This window comes from Elephas maximus, chromosome 21 (genome assembly GCF_024166365.1).
Source record: "Elephas maximus indicus isolate mEleMax1 chromosome 21, mEleMax1 primary haplotype, whole genome shotgun sequence".
NCBI classification, from domain to species: Eukaryota; Metazoa; Chordata; class Mammalia; order Proboscidea; family Elephantidae; genus Elephas; species Elephas maximus.
This window is the reverse complement of record NC_064839.1, coordinates 67,817,407-67,837,422: the sequence shown is the minus strand read 5'-3', so window position 1 is coordinate 67,837,422 and position 20,016 is coordinate 67,817,407. Positions and strand designations below refer to the sequence as shown.

Sequence of the window (20,016 nt, the reverse complement as noted above, 5' to 3'; positions counted from 1 at the left end):
GTTGACTGCTCAGTGAGGTTATAACTTTAATCGTGTAGTGCCTAAAGCTAATAGAGATGCCTGTTTGTAATGAATGAGTGTATTTATGGATCACATAGGCACTCTTTCATCAGTAGCATAGCAAAACAGAATAATTCTGATGTTTTATTATTTAATAGGTAATAATTTATTTTGCCTTCAAACGCTGTTGTAGATATAGCTAGCTAGCTAAACAGATATACTTAGCTATACATATAACAAGCATGAATACAATTAAAAAAAATCTTTTCGAAAAAGGAAGAAAATAGCACCAATGTCATCTGAATTACATAGTTCTGTAACACCTAAATTGGATGTCATTGTAATTGGAAATACATTGTAAAATGGGGTTAAGGTAAACTTTATAAATGAATGTGGGTGCAATGTCTGTGATCCATAAACTGAAAGTGTTCAGACCCAAATTTCATCCCTATTAGCAAGTCTCATGTATTAAATTGTGTTCCCCCAAGATATGTGTGGATTTGGCTAGGCCATGATTCCCAGTAATGTGTGGTTTGTTCTCCATTTTGAGATCTGATTATCCTCCATTTTGTGATGTGTTGTAAATCTTAGCCTCTATGCCTGTTTGAGAGTGTGCTGTCTGTTATGTTAACGAGGCAGGATTAGGTCAAGTTAATGAAGTTTAGGGTAGGATAACCCCAGCCCCCAGTGCCGTCAAGTCGATTCCGACTCTAGTGACCCTATAGGACAGAGTAGAACTGCCCCATAGAGTTTCCAAGGAGCACCTGGCAGATTCAAACTGCTGACCCTTTGGTTAGCAGCTGTAGCACTTAACCACTACGCCACCAGGGTTTCCTAGGGTAGGATACAGCACCCTTATTCAGGTGACAGCACTGATCTGAAGTAAGGGCAGTTTCCCTGGGGTGTGGCCTGCATCACCTTTTATCTTACAAGAGGTAAGAAGAAAGAGAAGTAAGCAGAGAGAAGAGACAGGAGCAGGGTACATCCTTGGAACTCGGGGTCCCTGTGCTAAGAACCTACTAGACGCAAGGGAAGTCTGAGAAAAGCACCTTCCCTCATACCCAACAGAGAGACAAAAAGCCTTCCCCTAGAGCTGATGCCCTGAATTTGGACTTCTAGCCTCCTAAATTGTGAGAGAACAAATTTCTGTTTGTTACAGCCATCCACTTGTGGTATATCTCTTATAACAGCACTGGATAACTAAGACAGACTTTGGTACAGGAAGAGTGGGGTACTGCTCTAACAGATACCTAAAATGTGGAAACAGTTTTGGAATTGGGTAATGGGTAGAGCTGTGGCTGCTAACCAAAAGGTTGACCATTTGAATCCAACAGTTCAAATCCACCAGGCACAACTGGGAAACCCTTTGGAGCACTTCTGCTCTGCCCTATAGGATTGCTATGAGTGGGAATAGACTTGACAACAATGGGTTAAAAGTAAAAGCCTAGATTCTCTTGAAGAGACTCTTGGGGGAAATTATGGACATCAAAGATAATTCAGGTGAAGGCACAGAAGGAAGAGAGGAGAGCTGTAACACTGAAGATAGTGCAGCTGGTAAGCAACAGTGGCAGAGAAATGGCAGCAGCAAAACCAGGTGACCAGCTTGAGATGGCACAAGAGCTGACCCACTGACTAAGAGAGCTGGGTGTCTTCAGGCAGGAGACCTCCTGGAGGAGGAGGACTGTGGTGCCTTTTGGCACTTGTTGGCAAAGCTAGGCTTACTGACCTATGGAGCTAGAGACAAGTGCCTTTGGGCCAAGGCTTACTGGTAGAGTGGGGTGTCTTTGGACACTTATCAGTAGAGCTAAAAAGCTTTGTAACATTTGCCCAAGCAGGAAGTAGGGTGGAGGCTAGGCTGGCCCAAGAGGCTGAAGGGATCAAGAGCCCATGGAACTAAAAGTAGAAATTAAAGAGATAAGGAGCACTGGAGGCAGAGCCACCTCGGTCTCAAAGGATAGAGCCACCACCTCTGGGGTCTTCAATGGCAGGGCCATGTCCTCTGTAGTTTCAAAGGTCCATGATCTTCATCAAATCTTCACTGACTTGGTTCTGAAGTGTGGAATTGCCATTCACAAGTGCCAGGGGGACAGTCCCCCATGCATCTGTCAGTTTGTCATACTGGTGTTGTGTTGCTGCGATGCTGGAAGCTATGCCACTGGTATTCAAATATCAGCAGGGTCACCCAAGGGGGATAAGTTTCAGCTGAGCTTCCAGACTAAGACAGACTAGGAAGGAGGACTCAGAGGTCTACTTCCAAAAAGAATTAGCCAGTGAAAATCTTGTGAATAGCAGTAGAACATTGTCTGATATGGTGATGGAAGATGAGCCCCTCAGGTTGGAAGGCACTCAAAATGTGACTGGGGAAGAGCTGCCTCCTCAAAGTAGAGTCGACCTTAATGACATGGTTGGAGTAAAGCTTTTGGGACCTTCATTTGCTGATGTGGCACAACCCAAAATAAGAAGAAAAAACTATAAACATCTATTAATAATCAGAACCGGGAATGTATGAAATATGAATCTAGGAAAATTGGAAATCATCAAAAATGAAACACATGAACATCGATACCCTAGGCATTAGTGAGTTAAAATGGACTGGTATTGGTCATTTTGAATCAGACAATCATATGAACTACCATGTCGGGAATGGCAGCTTGAAGAGGAATGATGTTGAATTCATTGTCAAAAAGAACATTTCAAGATCTATCCTGAAGCATGACACTGTCAGTGATAGGATAATATCCATACACCTACAAGGAAGACTGGTTAATAAGACTATTATTCAAATTTAGGCACAAAACACTAAGGCCAAAGATGAAGAAATTGAAGACTTTTACCAACTTCTGCAGTCTGAAATTGATCGAAAGTACAATCAGAATGCACTGATAAATTACTGGTGCTTGGAATGCAAAAGTTGGAAACGAAGAAGTGTTGGTAGTTGAAAAATACGGTCTTGATGATAGAAATGATGCCAGAGATCGCAGGATTAAATTTTGTAAGACCAGTGATTTCTTCATTGCAAATAACTTTTCCACCAACATAAATGCTGACTATAACCACGGACCTCGCCAGATGGAATACACAGGAATCAAATCAACTACATCTATGGAAAGAGACAGAGGAAAAGCTCAATATCATCAGTCAAAAGAATAAGGCCAGGGGCTGACTGCAGATCAGACTATCAATTACTCATATGCAAGTTCAAGTTGAAACTGAAGAAAATTAGAACAAGTTGACAAGAGCCAAAGTACAACCTTGAGTATATCCCACCTGAATTTAGAGACCATCTCAAGAATAGATTTGACGTGTTCAACACTAATGATCAAAGACCAGATAAGTTGTGGAATGACATCAAGGACATCATACATGAAGAGAGCAAGAGGCCATTAAAAAGACAGCAGAGAAAAAAAAAAGACGTAAATAGATGTCAGAAGAGACTCTGAAAATTGCCCTTGAAAGTCAAGTAGCTAAAGCAAAAGGAAGAAATGATGAAGTAAAAGAGCTGAACAGAAGATTTCAAAGGGTGGCTTGAGAAGACAAAATAAAGTATTATGATGACATGTGCAAAGACCTGGAGATAGAAAACCAAAAAGGAAGAACATGCTTGGCATTTCTCAAGCTGAAAGAACTGAAGAAAAAATTCAAGCCTTGAGTCGCAATACAGAAGGATTCTATGGGGAAAATATTAAATGATGCAGGAAGCATCAAAAGAAGATGGAAGGAATACATAGAGTCACTATACCAAAAAGAATTGCTCTACGTTTAACCATTTCAGGAGGTAACATATGATCAGGAACCAATGGCACTGAAGGAGAAAGTCTAAGCTGAACTGAAGGTATTAGTGAAAAACAAGACACCGGGAACTGACAAAATACCAATGGAGATGTTTCAACAATTGGATGCAGCACTGGAACTGCTCACTCACCTATGCCAAGAAATTTGGAATACAGCTGCCTGGCCAACAGACTGGAAGAGATCCATATTTATGCCTATTCCCAAGAAAGGTGATTCAACCACATGTGGAAATTAACATTAATATCACATGCAAGGAGAATTTTGCTGAAGATCATTCAAAAGCAGCTGCAGCAGTATATCCACAGGGATCTGCCAGAGCTTCAAGCTGGATTTAGAAGAAGACGTAGAACCAGGGACATCATTGCTGATCTCAGACGGATCCTGGCTGAAAGCAGAGAATACCAGAGGGATGGCTTATACTAAGGCATTTGACTGTGTGGACCATAACAAATTATGGATTACGTTGGGGAGAATGGGAATTCTGAAACACTTAATTGTGCTCATGAGGAATCTATATATGGATCAAGAGGCAGTCTTTCGAACAGAACAAGGGGATACTACGTAGTTTAAAGTCAGAAAAGGTGTACGTCAGTGTCTTAGTTATCCAGTGCTGCCGTAACAGAAATACCACAAGTGGAAGGCTTTAACAAAGAGAAAATTTTTTTCTCATAGTCTAGTAAGCTAGAAGTCCAAAATCAGGGCATCAGTTCCAGGGGAAAGCTTTCTCTGCCGGTAGGCTCTGGAGGAAGATTCCTCGTCATCAACCTTACCATGGTCTAGGAGCTTTTCAGGCGCAGGGACCCTGTGTCCAAAGGACGCACTCTGCTCCTGGTGCTGCTTTCTTGGGGAATGAGGTCCCCAACTCTCTGCTTGCTTCCCTTTCCTTTTATCTATTTTGGAAATTCTGGGACCTGTTTACCCTGTAGATTTTGGTTAATAATTTTCTCCTGGGTTTTATTTTATAAAACAGAAAATACTGTCTTATTTCACAGATAAACATAAACAGATAAACATAGGATACACTTAAAGCTGAAAAACAGGATTTTACCTTTTTATCTGTGAATATTGTCTTCAGAATAAGCCCCTGGGCCCTTGCTAACAAAAAAGAAAAGGCAATGCTTGGGCTTCCAAGTGGAAGGAGAAAGCATGGCTTCTGGTTTCCAACCCCTCTACGTAGATACACAAGTAACTATAAATACAATCAGGGAATTAGAACTACAGAAAAATAAAACAAATGATAGTAATCAATGTTATAGATAAGGAGCCCTGGTGGCACAGTGGTTAAGTGCTCAGCTGCTAAGTGCTCAATTGTTCTAACCCACCAGCCGTGCCATAGGAGAAAGATGTAGCAGTCTGCTTCGGCAAAGATGACAGACAGCCTTGGAAACCCTGTGGGGCAGTTCTACTCTGTCGTATAGTGTTGCCATGAGTCCGAATTGACTCGACAGCAATGGGTTTGGGGTTAATAGTATAAATATGTTTCTTAAATGGCAAAAATGCTGGCTGTTAGAGATTATGAAGAAAAAGTTCTTAAAGCAATGTTTGCACTCACCTTTTTTTCCCAACATCTGATGTATGCTACATGCAGTAGCAGAAGAAGGATCAAACCCCCAGGAGTCGATAGCAGCATCAGTCCTATAGTTTTTTCATTTATCATATGGGAAAATCTTTATGATCTTCTCCGATTATACATGAAAACAATGTTCTATTAAAAATACGCTAAAAAAAAAACATAAAAACTAAAAATATTAAAATTAGCCTTAACCTCATCATACATCAAAATACTCTCAATATTTTGATGTATATTCTTCCTGATTTATTTGTTCATATATATGTATGAGCATAGAGACATAATACCCTTATGTAAAGAATTCAATTATACTACTAATTTTGTCTGGAAATCTACCTATTACTCAGTAATATATTTTGATATCAAGGGGATTTTATCCAGTTTGAGCATCTTCATAGGTACTATTTCACAAAACCCAGTTTTTCATAAATTAGTGAAAGGCAATGTCATTTAGATTTAAAATATGATTATGTGTATATATAATTAGTGAAATTATATATGTTACATGGGAGGGTGTGCTCTTCAGAAAATCTTATAAATCATTAGTGAAGGAGCCCAGAGATATTGCCTGAGGCCTAAAGAGAAATTTCTGATACTCACTTGTTACTAGAATTTAGAAACATCTGTAGACAAGACAGAGAGCATTATTTTCACTTCCAGGGTATATATATATTTCTGTGTAAAAGTACGAAGAAATGGCATAACAAGTTGGATGGAAATTGATTGTGTTTTGCCAGCACAAATCTACAGCATGATACCAACAGCACCATCCCAGGAATTATTTGTCTTCGCTCCTGATGTTTTCTATCCTGTGTGAGTCAGTCATCGCACTAGAACTTTTTGAGATACTATTTTTAGAGTTCAACATACATCTACCATTCCTGTTTCCACTGATAGTGCCACCCTTTCTCCTGAACCAAAGGTATTATGTGGTTATTTCTGTGCGACATTGATAAAGTCAAGATCATTGTGGTAACTTCTCAGAGCCTCGATTAACCCCCAAATTGGCTGTAAACACGAAGAGATATTGAAAAGAATATTTGAAATTGACTTGAGTTTTTAACTTTGTTTCTTGGACACAACGAAAGAGAGTTCAAATAAACATTTAATTTGTATTCCTTAAACCTGAGCAATAGTCCCTTCTCATCCCTTCCTCTTCTTTGTTCTTTCTTATACCCTGAATTCTTCTTTGAGGCCCAGAGCTTGACTAGCATTATCCAATATCTGCAGAAGACAGGAAAGGGTTGAAATAGAACAACGTCAGAATCATATTTAGCTTGTGGAGGAGGGAGAAAGGCTAGAAGCCCTTATTCATTATTACTTCATATGAAGAAAATTGAATAGCAGAAAGAACATATGAGGGTGCTAGAAATAGAGACCAAAACAATCTGTGGTTTCCTGTAGTTTTATGATCATTTTTCTGAGATGGAAATATGTTTGGCATATTTTAATTATAAGTACCCATTGAATTATATTGTCTGTTTTCAGCAAATGTAATGAGCTATTTTCCAACTCTCTCCAAGTCAGAATTGCTCTTAAATCCTTATTTAAAAAAATAAGATAGCTAAAATGTGACAGAGACCCATCAATCATTTAAAAATGAAATTTCACTTCAATGTGAAGTTGGAAACCCATTAGAAGAACTCATATAATAGATAAACTAACATGTCCCACTTTTAAACAAAAAGAAATTAAACACACTCATGTCCTGTTTTGTGTGAGCCTAGGGAATATTTAAAAATGAAAACTAAAAGCTTATCTCCTTATTAAAGCTTTATTTAACACACTCAAATTGAGTTCCTTCTGGATGGTAGGCGCTCTTTCCAATGAGTGCTTTTCAAAGTTGAATTAAATATATTCCTTAACCACAAAGAATGCACAATTCAGTGCATGTATAATCTGATAAAATGATCTAACAGGGAAACAACAAAGAATAATTTATATATTGTCTTCTCTTTAGCTTTTCATCATCTGCGATCATTCTCTAGAAAATAACTTCTAATCTTCTACCTTATTAACCCGAATTCTAAAAGAAATGCAGTTCACGGGCAGTTAGGCAGTTCTCCCTACATTTTTAGGTGCTATTGAGGCTATATTTCTTGTTAACAAGAAATATCACAAAGAGAAATAGTCTCTGAGCTTAGATATAATGAAAGTGTGGATTTCAGACCTGTGAACTACATTTTCAGCTACACAGTCTTCTGTTAGTTTATTTGTACCTGAGCAATTTATTTTGATCACCTCTTTATGATCATTTTTTAAAAGCAGATTATTTGCCAATGTTGTTTCTTTTTTCTTAATAATTTTTATTGTGCTTTAAGTGAAAGTTTACAGATCAAGTCAGTCTCTCACACAAAAACCCGTATACACCTTGCTACACACTCCCAATTAAAAAATTACTCTCCCACTAATGAGACAGCCCGCTCTCTCCCTCTGCTCTCTCTTTTCGTTTCCTTTTCTCCAGCTTCTAACCTACTCCACCCTCTCATCTCCCCTCCAGGCAGGAGATGCCAACATAGTCTCAAGTGTCAACCTGATCCAAGAAGCTCACTCCTCACCAGCATCCCTCTCCAACCCATTGTCCGGTCCAACCCATGTCTGAAGAGTTGGCTTCGGGAATGGTTCAGGTCCTGGGGCAACGGAAGGTCTGGGGGCCATGACCACCGGGATTCTTCCAGTCTCACTCAGACCGTTAAGTCTGTTCTTATGAGAATTTGGGGTCTGCATCCCACTGCTCTCCTGCTCCCTCAGGGTTTCTCTGTTGTGTTCCCTGTCAGGGCAGTCATTGGTTGTAGCCAGGCACCATCTAGTTCTTCTGGTCTCAGGATGATGTAGTCGCTGGTTCATGTGGCCCTTTCTGTCTCTTGGGCTCATAATCACTTGTGTCCTTGGTGTTCGTCATTCTTCTTTGATCCACGTGGATTGAGACCAATTGAGGCATCTTGCTAGCATTTAAGAACCCAGACGCCATGCTTCAAAGTGGGATGCACAAAGTTTTGTTAATAGATTTTATTGTGCCAATTGACTTAGATGTCCCCTGAAACCATGGTCCCCAGACCCCTGCCCCTGCTACGCTGGCCTTCAAAGCATTCAGTTTATTCAGGAAACTGCTTTTGCTTTAGTCCAATTGTGCTGACCTCCCCTGTATTGTGTGCTGTCTTTCCCTTCACCTAAAGTAGTTCTTATCTACTATCTAATTAGTGAATACCTCTCTCCCTCCCTCCCTCCCTCCCCCCTCTCGTAACCACAAAAGAAGGTTTTCTTCTCAGTTTAAGCTATTTCTCAAGTTCTTATAATAGTGGTCTTATATGATGTTTGTCCTTTTGCAACTGACTAATTTCACTCAGCATAATGCCTTCCAGGTTCCTCCCTGTTATGAAATGTTTCACAGATTCCTCACTGTTCTTAATCGATGTGTAGTATTCCATTGTGTGAATATACAATAATTTATTTATCCATTCATCCGTTGATGGGCCCCTTGGTTGCTTCCATGTTTTTGCTATTGTAACGGTGCTGCAATAAACATGGGTGTGCATGTATCTGTTCATGTAAAGGCTCTTATTTCTCTAGGATATATTCCAAGGAGTGGGATTGCTGGATCGTATGGTAGTTCTAACTTTTTAAGGAAGCACCAAATCGATTTCCAAAGTGGTTGTACCATGTGACATTCCCACCAGCAATGTAGAAGTGTTCCAGTCTCTCCAAAGCCTCTCCAACATTTATTATTTTGTGCTTTTTGGATTAATGCCAGCCTTGTTGGAGTGAGATGGAATCTCATCGTAGTTTTAATTTGCATTTCTCTAATGGCTAATGATCGAGAGCATTTCCTCATATATCTGTTAGCTACCTGAATATCTTCTTTAGTGAAGTGTCTATTTATATCTTTTGCCCATTTTTTAATTGGGTTACTTGTCTTTTTGCAGTTGAGTTTTTGCTGTATCATTTAGATTTTAGAGATCAGGCCACGATTGGAAATGTGATAGCTAAAAACTTTTTCCCAGTCTGTAGGTAGTCTCTTTACTCTTTTGGTGGAGTCTTTGGATGAGCATAAGTGTTTGATTTTTAGGAGCTCCCGGTTATCTAATTTTTCTTCTGCGTTCTTTATAGTGTTTTCTGTACTGTTTATGCCATGTATTAGGGCTCCTAATGTTGTCCCTATTTTTTCTTCCATGATCTTTATTGTTTTAGATTTTATATTTAGGTCTTTGATCCATTTGAGTTAGTTTTTGTGCATGGAGTGAGGTATGGATCTTGTTTCATTTTTCTGCAGATGGATATCCAATTAGGCCGACACCATTTGTTAAAAACTGTCTTTTCCCCATTTAACTGTTTTGGGGCCTTCGTCAAATATCCACTGCTCATATGTGGATGGATTTATGTCTGGATTCTCAATTCTGTTCCATTGGTCCATGTATCTGTTGTTGTACCAGCACCAGGCTGTTTGACTACTGTGGCAGTATAATAGGTTCTAAAATCAGGTAAAGTAAGGCCTCCCACTTTGTTCTTCTTTTTCAGTAATGCCTTATTTATCCGGGGCCTCTTTCCCTTCCATATGAAATTGGTGATTTGATTCCCCATCTCATTAAAGAATGTCCTTGGGATTTGGATCGGAATTGCATTAAATGTATAGATTGCTTTTAGTAAAATAAATATTTTTATAATGTTAAGTCTTCCTATCCATGAGCAAGGTATGTTCTTCCACTTATGTAGGTCTCTTTTGGTTTCTTGCAGAAGTGTACTGTAGTTTTCTTTGTATAAGTCTTTTACATCTCTGGTAATATTTATTCCTAAGTATTTTATCTTCTTGGGGGCTACTGTAAATGGCATTGATTTGGTGATTTCCTCTTCGATGTTCTTTTTTTTGGTGTAGAGGAATCCAACTGATTTTTGTATGTTTATCTTGTATCCCGATACTCTGCTGAACTCTTCTATTAGTTTCAGTAGTTTTCTGGAGGATTCCTTAGGGTTTTCTGTGTATAAGATCATGTCATCTGCAAATAGAGATACTTTGACTTCTTCCTTGCCAATCTGGATGCCCTTTATTTCTTTATCTAGCCGAATTGTTCTGGTTAGGACCTCCAACACAATGTTGAAAAAGAGCGGTGATAAAAGGCATCCTTGTCTGGTTCCCGATCTCAATGGGAATGCTTTCAGGCTCTCTCCATTTAGGGTGATGTTGGCTCTTGGCTTTGTATAAATGCCCTTTACTATGTTGAGTAATTTTCCTTTTATTCCTATTTTGCTGAGAGTTTTTATCATGAATGAGTGTTGAACTTTGTCAAATGCCTTTTCTGCATCAATTGATAAAATCATGTGATTCTTGTCTTTTGTCTTATTTATGTGGTGGATTATATTAATTGTTTTTCTAATGTTGAACCATCCCTGCATACCTGGTATGAATCCCACTTGATCATGGTGAATTATTTTTTTCATATGTTGTTGAATTCTGCTGGCTAGAATTTTGTTGAGGATTTTTACATCTACATTCATGAGGGATATAAGTCTATAATTTTCTTTTCTTGTGGTGTCTTTACCTGGTTTGGTATCAGGGATATGGTGGCTTCATAGAATGAGTTTGGTAGTATTCCGTCCTTTTCTATGCTCGGAAATACCTTTAGTAGTAGTGGTGTTAGCTCTTCTCTGAAAGTTTGGTAGAACTCTGCAGTGAAGCCGTCCAGACCAGGGCTTTTTTTTGTTGGGAGTTTTTTGATTACCTTTTCAATCCGTTCTTCTTTTATGGGTCTATTTAGTTGTTCTAACTCTGTTTGTCTTAGTTTAGGTAGGTGGTGTGTTTTTAGGAATTCATCCATTTCTTCTAGGTTTCCAAATTTGTTAGAGTACAATTTCTCATAGTAGTCTGATAGGATTCTTTTAATTTCCGTTGGGTCTGTTGTAATATTGCCCATCTCATTTCTTATCTGGGTTATTTGCTTCCTCTCCTGTTTTTCTTTTGTCAGTTTGGCCAGTGGTTTATCAATTTTGTTGAGTTTTTCAAAAAACCAGCTTTTGGTCTTGTTAGTTCTTCCAATTGTTTTTCTGTTTTCTATTTCATTTAGTTCTGCTCTAATTTTTACTATTTGTTTTCTTCTGGTGCCCGTGGGTTTCTTTTGTTGCTCTCTTTCTATTTGTTCAAGTTGTAGGGATAGTTCTTTGATTCTGGCCCTTCTTTTTGAATGTGTGCATTTATTGATATAAATTGACCTCTGAGCACCACTTTTGCTGTGCCCTAAAGGTTTTGATAGGAAGTGTTTTCATTCTCAGTGGATTCTCTGAATTTCTTTATTCCATCCTTAAAGTCTTCTATAATCCAGTCTTTTTTAAGTAGGGTATCGTTCAGTTTACAAGTGTTTGATTTCTTTTCCCTGCTTTTTCTGTTATTGATTTCCACTTTTATGGCCTTATGGTCAGAGAAGATGCTTTGTGATACTTCAGTGTTTTGGATTCTGCTAAGGCTTGCTTTATGACCTAATGTGTGGTCTATTCTAGAGAATGTTCCATGTGCACTAGAAAAGAAATTATGGTTGGTTGCTGTTGGGTGGAGTGTTCTGTTTATGTCTACGAGGTCAAGTTGGTTGATTGTGGCATTTAGATCTTCCGTGTCTTTATTGTGCTTCTTTCTGGATGTCTTGTCCTTTACTGAAAGTGGTGTGTTGAAGTCTCCTACTATTATTGTGGAGCTGTCTATCTCACTGTTCAGTGCGGATAGAGTTTGTTTTATGTATCTTGCAGCCCTGTCATTGGGTGCATAAATATTTAATATGTTCATATCTTCTTGGTGTATTGTCCCTTTAATCATTATATAGTGTCCTTCCTTATCCTTTCTGACAGATTTAACTTTAAAGTCTGTTTTGTCAGAAATTAATATTGTCACTCCTGCTGTTTTTTGATTGTGGTTTGCTTGATATATTTTTTTTCCATCCTTTGAATTTCAGTTTGTTTGTGTCTCTAAGTCTAAGGCATATCTCTTGTAGGCAGCATATAGACGGATCTTGTTTTTTAATCCATTCTGCCACTCTCTGTCTCTTTATTGGTGCATTTAGTCCATTTACATTCAGGGTAATTATGGATAGGTATGAATTTAGTGCTATCATTTTGATGTCTTTTTTTGTGTGTTGACAGCTTCTTTTTCCCACTTGATTTTATGTGCTGAGTAGATTTTCTTTATATATTGTCCTTTCCTCATATTTGTTGTTGTTGATTTTGTTTCTGCTGAGTCTGTATTTTTCCCTTGCATTTTATTTTGATGAGTAGGATAGTTTGTCTCCTTTGTGGTTACTTTATGACTTACCCCTATTTTTCTAAATTTAAAACTATTATTTCTTTTATAGCCGTATCTTCCTGTCCATGTGGGAGGTGCACGATTACATTTCTTAGTCCCTCTTTATTATTTTAATGTTGTCTTCTTTTATATAATAACATCGCTGTTACCCTGTGTTGGGCTTTTTTTTGTTTTTTTTTTTGATTTCCCTCTGTGGGTTGACTTCTGGTTGCTCTGCCCGGTGTTCTAATCTTGGGTGGATACCTGATATTATTGATTTTCTAACCAAAGAACTCCCTTTAGTATTTCTTGTAGTTTTGGTTTGGTTTTTATGAATTCCCTCAACTTGTGTTTATCTGGAAATGTCTTAATTTCACCTTCATATTTAAGAGACAGTTTTGATGGATACATGATTCTTGGTAGACAATTTTTTCCTTCAGTTTTTAAATATGTCATCCCATTGCCTTCTTGCCTGCATGGTTTCTGCCGAGTAGTCCAAGCTTATTCGTATTGGCTCTCCCTTGTAGGTGACTTTTCTTTTATCCCTCGCTGCTCTTATAATTCTCTCTTTGTCTTTGGTTTTGGCAAGCTTGATTATAATATGTCTTGGTGACTTTCTTTTAAGGTCTACCTTATGTGGAGTTTGATGAGCATCTTGGATAGATATCTTCTCATCTTTCACAGTATCAGGGAAGTTTTCTGCCAACAAATCCTCAACAATTTTCTCTGTATTTTCTGTTATCCCTCCCTGTTCTGGTACTCCAATCACTCGTAGGTTATTTCTCTTGATAGAGTCCCACATGATTCTTAAGGTTTCTTCATTTTTTTAAATTTTTTTATCTGATTTTTCTTCAAATATATTAGTGCCAAGTGATTTATCTTCAAGTTCAGAAATTCTAGCTTCTACTTGCTCTATTCTGCTCCTCTTTCTATTGAGTTATCTACTTCTGTAATTTTATTGTTAATCTTCTGAATTTCTGATTGCTGTCTGTCTATGGATTTTTCCAGCTTATTAAACTTTTCATTATGTTCCTGAATAATCTTTCTGATTTCTTCAGTTGCTTTATCTGTGTGTTCCTTGGCTTGTTCTGCGTATTGCTTCATTTCCTTCCTGATGTCTCGAAGGGTTCTGTATATTAAACTTTCGTATTCTGCATCTGGTAATTCCAGGAATGTACTTTCATCTAAAAGATCCCTGGATTCTTTGTTTTGAGAGCCTGTTGACGTGATCATGGCCTGTTTCTTTATGTGACTTGATATCGACTGTTGTCTCCAAGCCATCTAGAAGTTATTGTATTAGTTTATGCTTGCTTGCTGTGTCGTAGCTGCTTGTTTTGTTTTGTTTTGGTATACACTTATGGGTTGCTTGAGTGAGCTAGTTTGATTATTTTCACCTTTGGAGCTCTGGTGTCCTGTCCCCAGCTGGCTAGAGCTGTTATCAGGTATATCAGTCTAGGAGTCCATTCAGTTTTCTTGTATGAATTCAGCTCAGGTGTCCAGGTAGCTGATATCAAGTGTGTGCTACAGGCTCTGTTCTACAGTCTAAGAGGGGCAGGGGTGATTGTTGTATATACCAGTATCTGATTGCAGCAGGGGGTCATGCTCTGAACAAGGCAGGGGGCTGAGAACCAACCCCCGAGTGTCTCTGAGGAAAATGTGTCTCTGTTCCCTAGAGTGCACTGGTAGGTGGGCTCTGTAGAGGGAGCATGGGCACCCAAAATTTTTGTTGTAAGGACTGGGAGGTACCACTTATCCCTGGACGCCTGTCGCAGGTGGCTGGGCAACCCAAGTGGAGCCACCAGTCCTTAGGTCCGTATTGTGGGTAGGCGAGGACCTTGTTTAATAGGCAAAACAATGTCAAACGTCAAACACCCACCTCTCCACCACACAGCTGAAATGGTTGGAGTTTCCCAACAAGGGCCTATTCTCCCAAAATAGGCCCACACAGGTCCATGTAGAAGGGAAAGGTGCTCAAGGTCCATGGACAGTTTATGCCTGGACAGGAGCCACTTCTGTCCTGAGCTCCCCCAGTTAATGGAGCTAGCAAATTATTTCTTCCCCCCAGTTGCAAATTTTTTCCTTCCCCAAGGCCGGGAAGACGGCTCCAGGTGCTCACCAGGGTCTATCTCAAGCTTAGGGATTCAGCTACTGAAGCTGGTTTGGGGGTGGGGGGGGGCGGTAAAGTACATGCAAGTACTTTAGCCGAAAGCGGTCTTATCCTCAGGTTCCGGAGGTGTGAGTGGGCTGTGTGGCTGGCTGCTTCTCCCCGAGGAAACTACGGCTGAGCGCTAGTGCCAGCCTGCCACCACCGCCACTAGGGGAATGATGCCTGAGGGCAACTCACGATTCAGGGCCGGTAACTCTTCTCTGCTTCTGAACATCCTCTTCCTCCCCCTGCCCCTCAGATCATTGTCTAAGCTTGCCTTTGATGCTCAGGGCTCCCAGCTTGTCACAAATATACTTGTTTTACTTGTTTTTTCAGGTCTTTGTTGTAAAGAGGGCTCGACAGAAGCATCTGTCTATTCCGCCATCTTTGTTCTGCCTTGCCAATGTTGTTTCTGATACGATGCCTTTTCATGATACAACCTGAGGACAAGGGGAGTATCTTCTTGTTGTTGTTAGGTTCCGTCCAGTCAGTTTCAACTCATAGTGACCCTATGTATGGCAGAATAATGCCACCTGGCATTGTGCCATCCTTACAATCGTTGCTATATTTGAGCCCATTGTTGCAGCCACTGTGTCAATCCATCTAGTTGAGGGTCTTCCTCTTTTTTGCTGATCCTCTACTTTACCAAGCATAATATCCTTCTCCAGGGACTGGTCCCTCCTATAACATATCTAAATTACATGAGATGAAGTCTCACCATCCTCACTTCTAAGGAACATTCTGGCTATACTTCTTCTAAAACAGATTTGTTGGTTCTTCTGGCAGTCCATAGTATGTTCAGTACTCTTTGCCAACACCATAATTCAGAGGCATCAATTCTTCTACAGCCTTCCTTATTCATCACCCAGCTCTTACATGCCTACTAGGCAATTGAAAACACCATAGCTTTGATGAGGTGCACCTTACTCCTCAAAGTGACATCTTTGCTTTTTAACCCTTAAAAGATGCAATATGTTTGATTTCTTGACTGCTGCGTCCATGGGTGTTGAATGTGGATCTAAGTAAAATGAAATTATTGGCAACTTCAATCTTTTCTCCATTTATCATGATGCTGCTTAGTGGTCCAGTTGTGAGGATTTTTGTTTTCTTTATGTTAAAGTGTAGTTCATACTGAAAGCTGTAGTCTTTGATCTTCATCAGTAAGTGCTTCAGGTCCTCTTCACTTTCAGCAAGTAAGGTTGTGTCATCTGCGTATCTTAGGTCCATTCATCTCAAAAACCGTGGCTACATTTTTTGTTGTATGATATCTTTGCACTTCATCCTGATTCCAATACTATTTTTTTTCCAGTTTCATGTCAAGATTCACTATCATTAAATAAATTTATCTACTTAATTAGAATCAGCTTCTGTTGCTGGTAGTCAAAGAATTGTACTTAATGCAAGGTCATTAGGATACCAAATATTTTGAAAAGGAAAGGAACCCTGAAAAACGGACCACAGATTCATTCACATTGATGAAGGAAAACAAATCATACTTAGAATAGATTACTACAAAATATGGGTGATCCCTGAGGAAAGCCAAAATAGGATGCTACCTATACAAAAAATTGTAGGACACTCTAATGATAAATACCAGGACATTGTTTTGGGAAACACATTTGTAGCACAAAATGCAATGCAACTTCAAAATTATTGTTCAAGACGTATGTGAAATGAGAAAAAAATTGCTTTATATAGTTTTGTGCACACAGGCATATGCAGATATGTAATACAGCTAATGGAAAAGAGAATACTCTCAAAAATAATAACAGTTGTTTGTTCTGGGAAAGAACAGTGGAAAATGGAGCAATGGAGATAATGACTTGGTGCTTTTAGATTTACATTATATATTTTTTATTGTTTGGTTGTTTATAATATGAATGTGGTCATGTGTAATTATACTATCATAATTGTGAAATTAAAAGCTAAGTCCTTAAAAAAGAAAAGATCTTACTCATCTAATATAAATCAATATGATATTTAATATAGAGATTTTTCGGGCCAAATGAAGTTCAAATTATTACTAATCACAACATTCTATAGGTTCATTTTTTCTTTGTTTCTTTTTTTTTTTACTTGCCTTTTCTATTTCTATTGCCAACTCTTAGCTATATGAACAGACGCTCCTAAGTTCTTAAAGTGCTTCTTTCTAAAACAGTGATTTTCATGGAATTGGATATGGGAGAGATGGCAAATGAAGGTTTAAATGCATCTAAGTAGTTGTTCTTAAGCTGATCTCTCTCTCTCTCTCTCTCTGTATATATATATGATAGATAAAGTGATTACAGGTATTCCACATGGCTCATGCCATTTAATTGAGCTGGAGAATGATTTTTAAAAACTAAATATCAAGTGATTGACTTCTGTACTGTATCTGTATGCTAGAAATATTATATAATGATGTGCTACTGTACATGTTTATCCAACTCTACATTCAGTGATGTCACGTTGGTAGCTGGAAATGCTAGTGAAAGCATTTAACCCTGGAAATCAGCAAATACTATGGATCAAAATTTTCCCTCCAAGATCCGGCTGTTACCCTTTACCTGAGCATCACTAAACCAGTCTCTTCAAAATCCTCTCTCAATCTTTCTCAACTCAGTGTCTTTCCCTTTCTACCAGCTGTAGGCCCTTGGCTCCATCTTCTTGGTCAACATACTTCTCTTCATTAACTCCAAATTATTCATACTTTTCCTATTACTTGTCATTTTACAAGAAAGCCTACTCTGGCACATAGGTTGGGTTAAGACCCCTCGGTAGATCATGACATAGCACTAGCTGCTTAATATACAAATTATAATTACAATTAAATAGTTATGTGCCAATTCATTTTAATAGTATTAAACAAATATTTTTGTGTCGTACACTGTTTTTGATATATATATATATATTTGTTGTTGTTAGGTGCTGTCAAGTTGGTTCCGACTCATAGCAACCCTATGTACAACAGAACGAAACACCTCCCAGTCCTGAGCCATCCCTACAATCGTTGTTATGCTTAAGCTCATTGTTGTAGCCACTGTGTCAGTCCACCTCATTGAGGGTCTTCCTCTTTTCCGCTGACCCTGTACTCTGCCAGGCGTGATGTCCTTCTCCAGGGTCTGATCCCTCCTGACAACATGTCCAAAGTATGTATGTATCTGTATGCTAGAAATATTATACATATATGTGTGTATATATATATAATATATATATATATGTGTGTGTACATATATATATACACACACACACATAAAGCCTTAGGTGGAATTAAGTGCTATAAAGATAAACAAGGTATCATGACAGATGGCAGAGTGTGGTAGGGACAGTGCCACTTTGCCTGGGAAGTCCTTTCTTAGAAAGGGATGTTTAAACAGAGACCTGGATCAAGCGAGGATCTCAGCCAAGTAAAAATTCCAGGGAAGAGCACTCAAAACAAGTCAACAGCAAACGGAAGTTCTTGAGTTTGGGATGTTCTGGAAGAAGCTAGTATGTTGGAGAGGAGCAAGGAACCAGAAGAGTAGACGGAAACCAGGTCAAAGTGGTACAGGAGTATCAGCAGATTTAAGCCACGTATGGACTTTGATTTTATTCAAAATATGATGGGTAGTCTTTGCAAGGAATTGAACATTAAGAATTATGAACTTAAGAAAAATTTGTTCACTGCTGTATCCCCAGTGTGTACAACAGTGCCTGGCATATTATAGATCCTCAATAACTATATATTGAATGAATTAATAAAATATCAAATATGTGTAGTTATAGAATTAAGGAGTCCAGAGTTTACTTACAGACAATTACCAAATCACCAAATTTTTCTAATACATTTTGGTTTGTTTACATTTTGGTTTGTTCTGCTTTTAGGATTTCAGAAGAATTTGGTCAGCTGAGTTCTACATTAATATCACATGAGCAATAATTAAAACTCAAGATCTCATCCCTGAGAACTCTGCTCTTGCTAAAGGTTACCTAGTGCAAGGTCTCTTAATAAACAATGTGGCAATTTCTATCAATGAATAATAAGTGGAAATACAACAGGACATTCAGCAAACCCATGTCTGTGGAGACACTAATTACATCCCTGCAGTCATCCTTAGAAATCCTATGGAAAATAAGATAGTGTGGTGCCAATCATTTAAGCATCCAAATAATCCAAGAAGCTGGACTATATGAAGAAGAATGTGGAATCAAGATTGGGGGAAGATTCATTAATGACCTGTGATTTGCAGGTGACACAACCTTGCTTGCTGATGGTAAAGAGGACTTGAAGCACTTACTGATGAAGATCAAAGACTAAGCCTTCAGTATGGATTACACTCAATACAAAGAAAAAAAAAAAATCCTCACAAATGGACCAATAAACAACATCATGATAAATGGAGAAAAGGTTGAAATTGTCAAGATTTCACTTTTCTTGGATTCATAATCAACACCCCTGTATATATTGAGCCCTGGTAGCACAGTGGTTATGTGTTCAACTGTTAACCGAAAGCTTGGCTGTTTGAATCCACCAGCCACTCCTTGGAAACACTATAGGGCACTTCTACTCTGTCCTACAGGGTCACTGTGAGTCAGAATCAACCCAATGGCAATGAGTTTGATCTGGTTTTTTATATATACACGTGTTTTTTATATCTATCTATCATCTATCCATATATGTATGTGTGTATGTATAGACTATGTGGGTGGCACAAAGAGTGTGCACTCCATAGCTAACTTGAAGTTTGGCAGTTTGAATCCATCCAGTGACGCTGTAGAAGAAGGTCCTGGAGATCTGCTTCTGTGAAGACTACAGCCGAGAAAACCCTATGGAGCATGGTTCTATTTTGTAACACACTGGATCACCATGAGTCAGAATTGATTTGATGGCAACAAATTTTTGTTTTTTTATTTTTTTATGTGTATATGTCTCCTCTATATATGCGTGTGTGTGTGTATGCATACATATATGACTTATGACATATTTGAGTTAAGATGAACTGCACTTACAACCGTCTTTTTTATGCACATCTTATTGTTAGTAATATACAGCACATATAATGTTTCAGCGTGTAATTCACTCACATGTTCAATGTTATGATATACTGTTTAAAATATTGCTGTAGGGCAGGCTATGAAAACTTTTTTTAGAAAAGATATTTGACTTATATCAGAACTGACTTAAGACGGAGTCCTTGGAACTGAATCCCATTGTAGGTTGGGGACACCTATGTGCGTGTATTTTTTTTTTTTTTTGAAGGAAAACCTTAAGACTCTCCAATAAGTGAATGT

General features: G+C 38.5%; 1 protein-coding gene across 4 annotated transcripts in view; it reads left to right on the top strand.

Annotated features, from left to right (window-relative positions):
* LOC126064759 (collagen alpha-1(I) chain-like) overlaps positions 1 to 20,016 on the top strand; it is a 253,041-nt gene that overhangs the window by 40,209 nt on the left and 192,816 nt on the right. The window contains exon 3 of one of the 4 annotated variants that reach the window (XM_049864015.1): positions 18,610 to 19,606. The exons of the other annotated variants lie outside the window; for them this stretch is intronic. The gene's annotated coding sequence lies outside the window, so the exon portion shown is untranslated. Of the gene's footprint in view, positions 1 to 18,609; positions 19,607 to 20,016 lie in introns of those variants that run through there. 4 annotated transcript variants of the gene reach the window in all.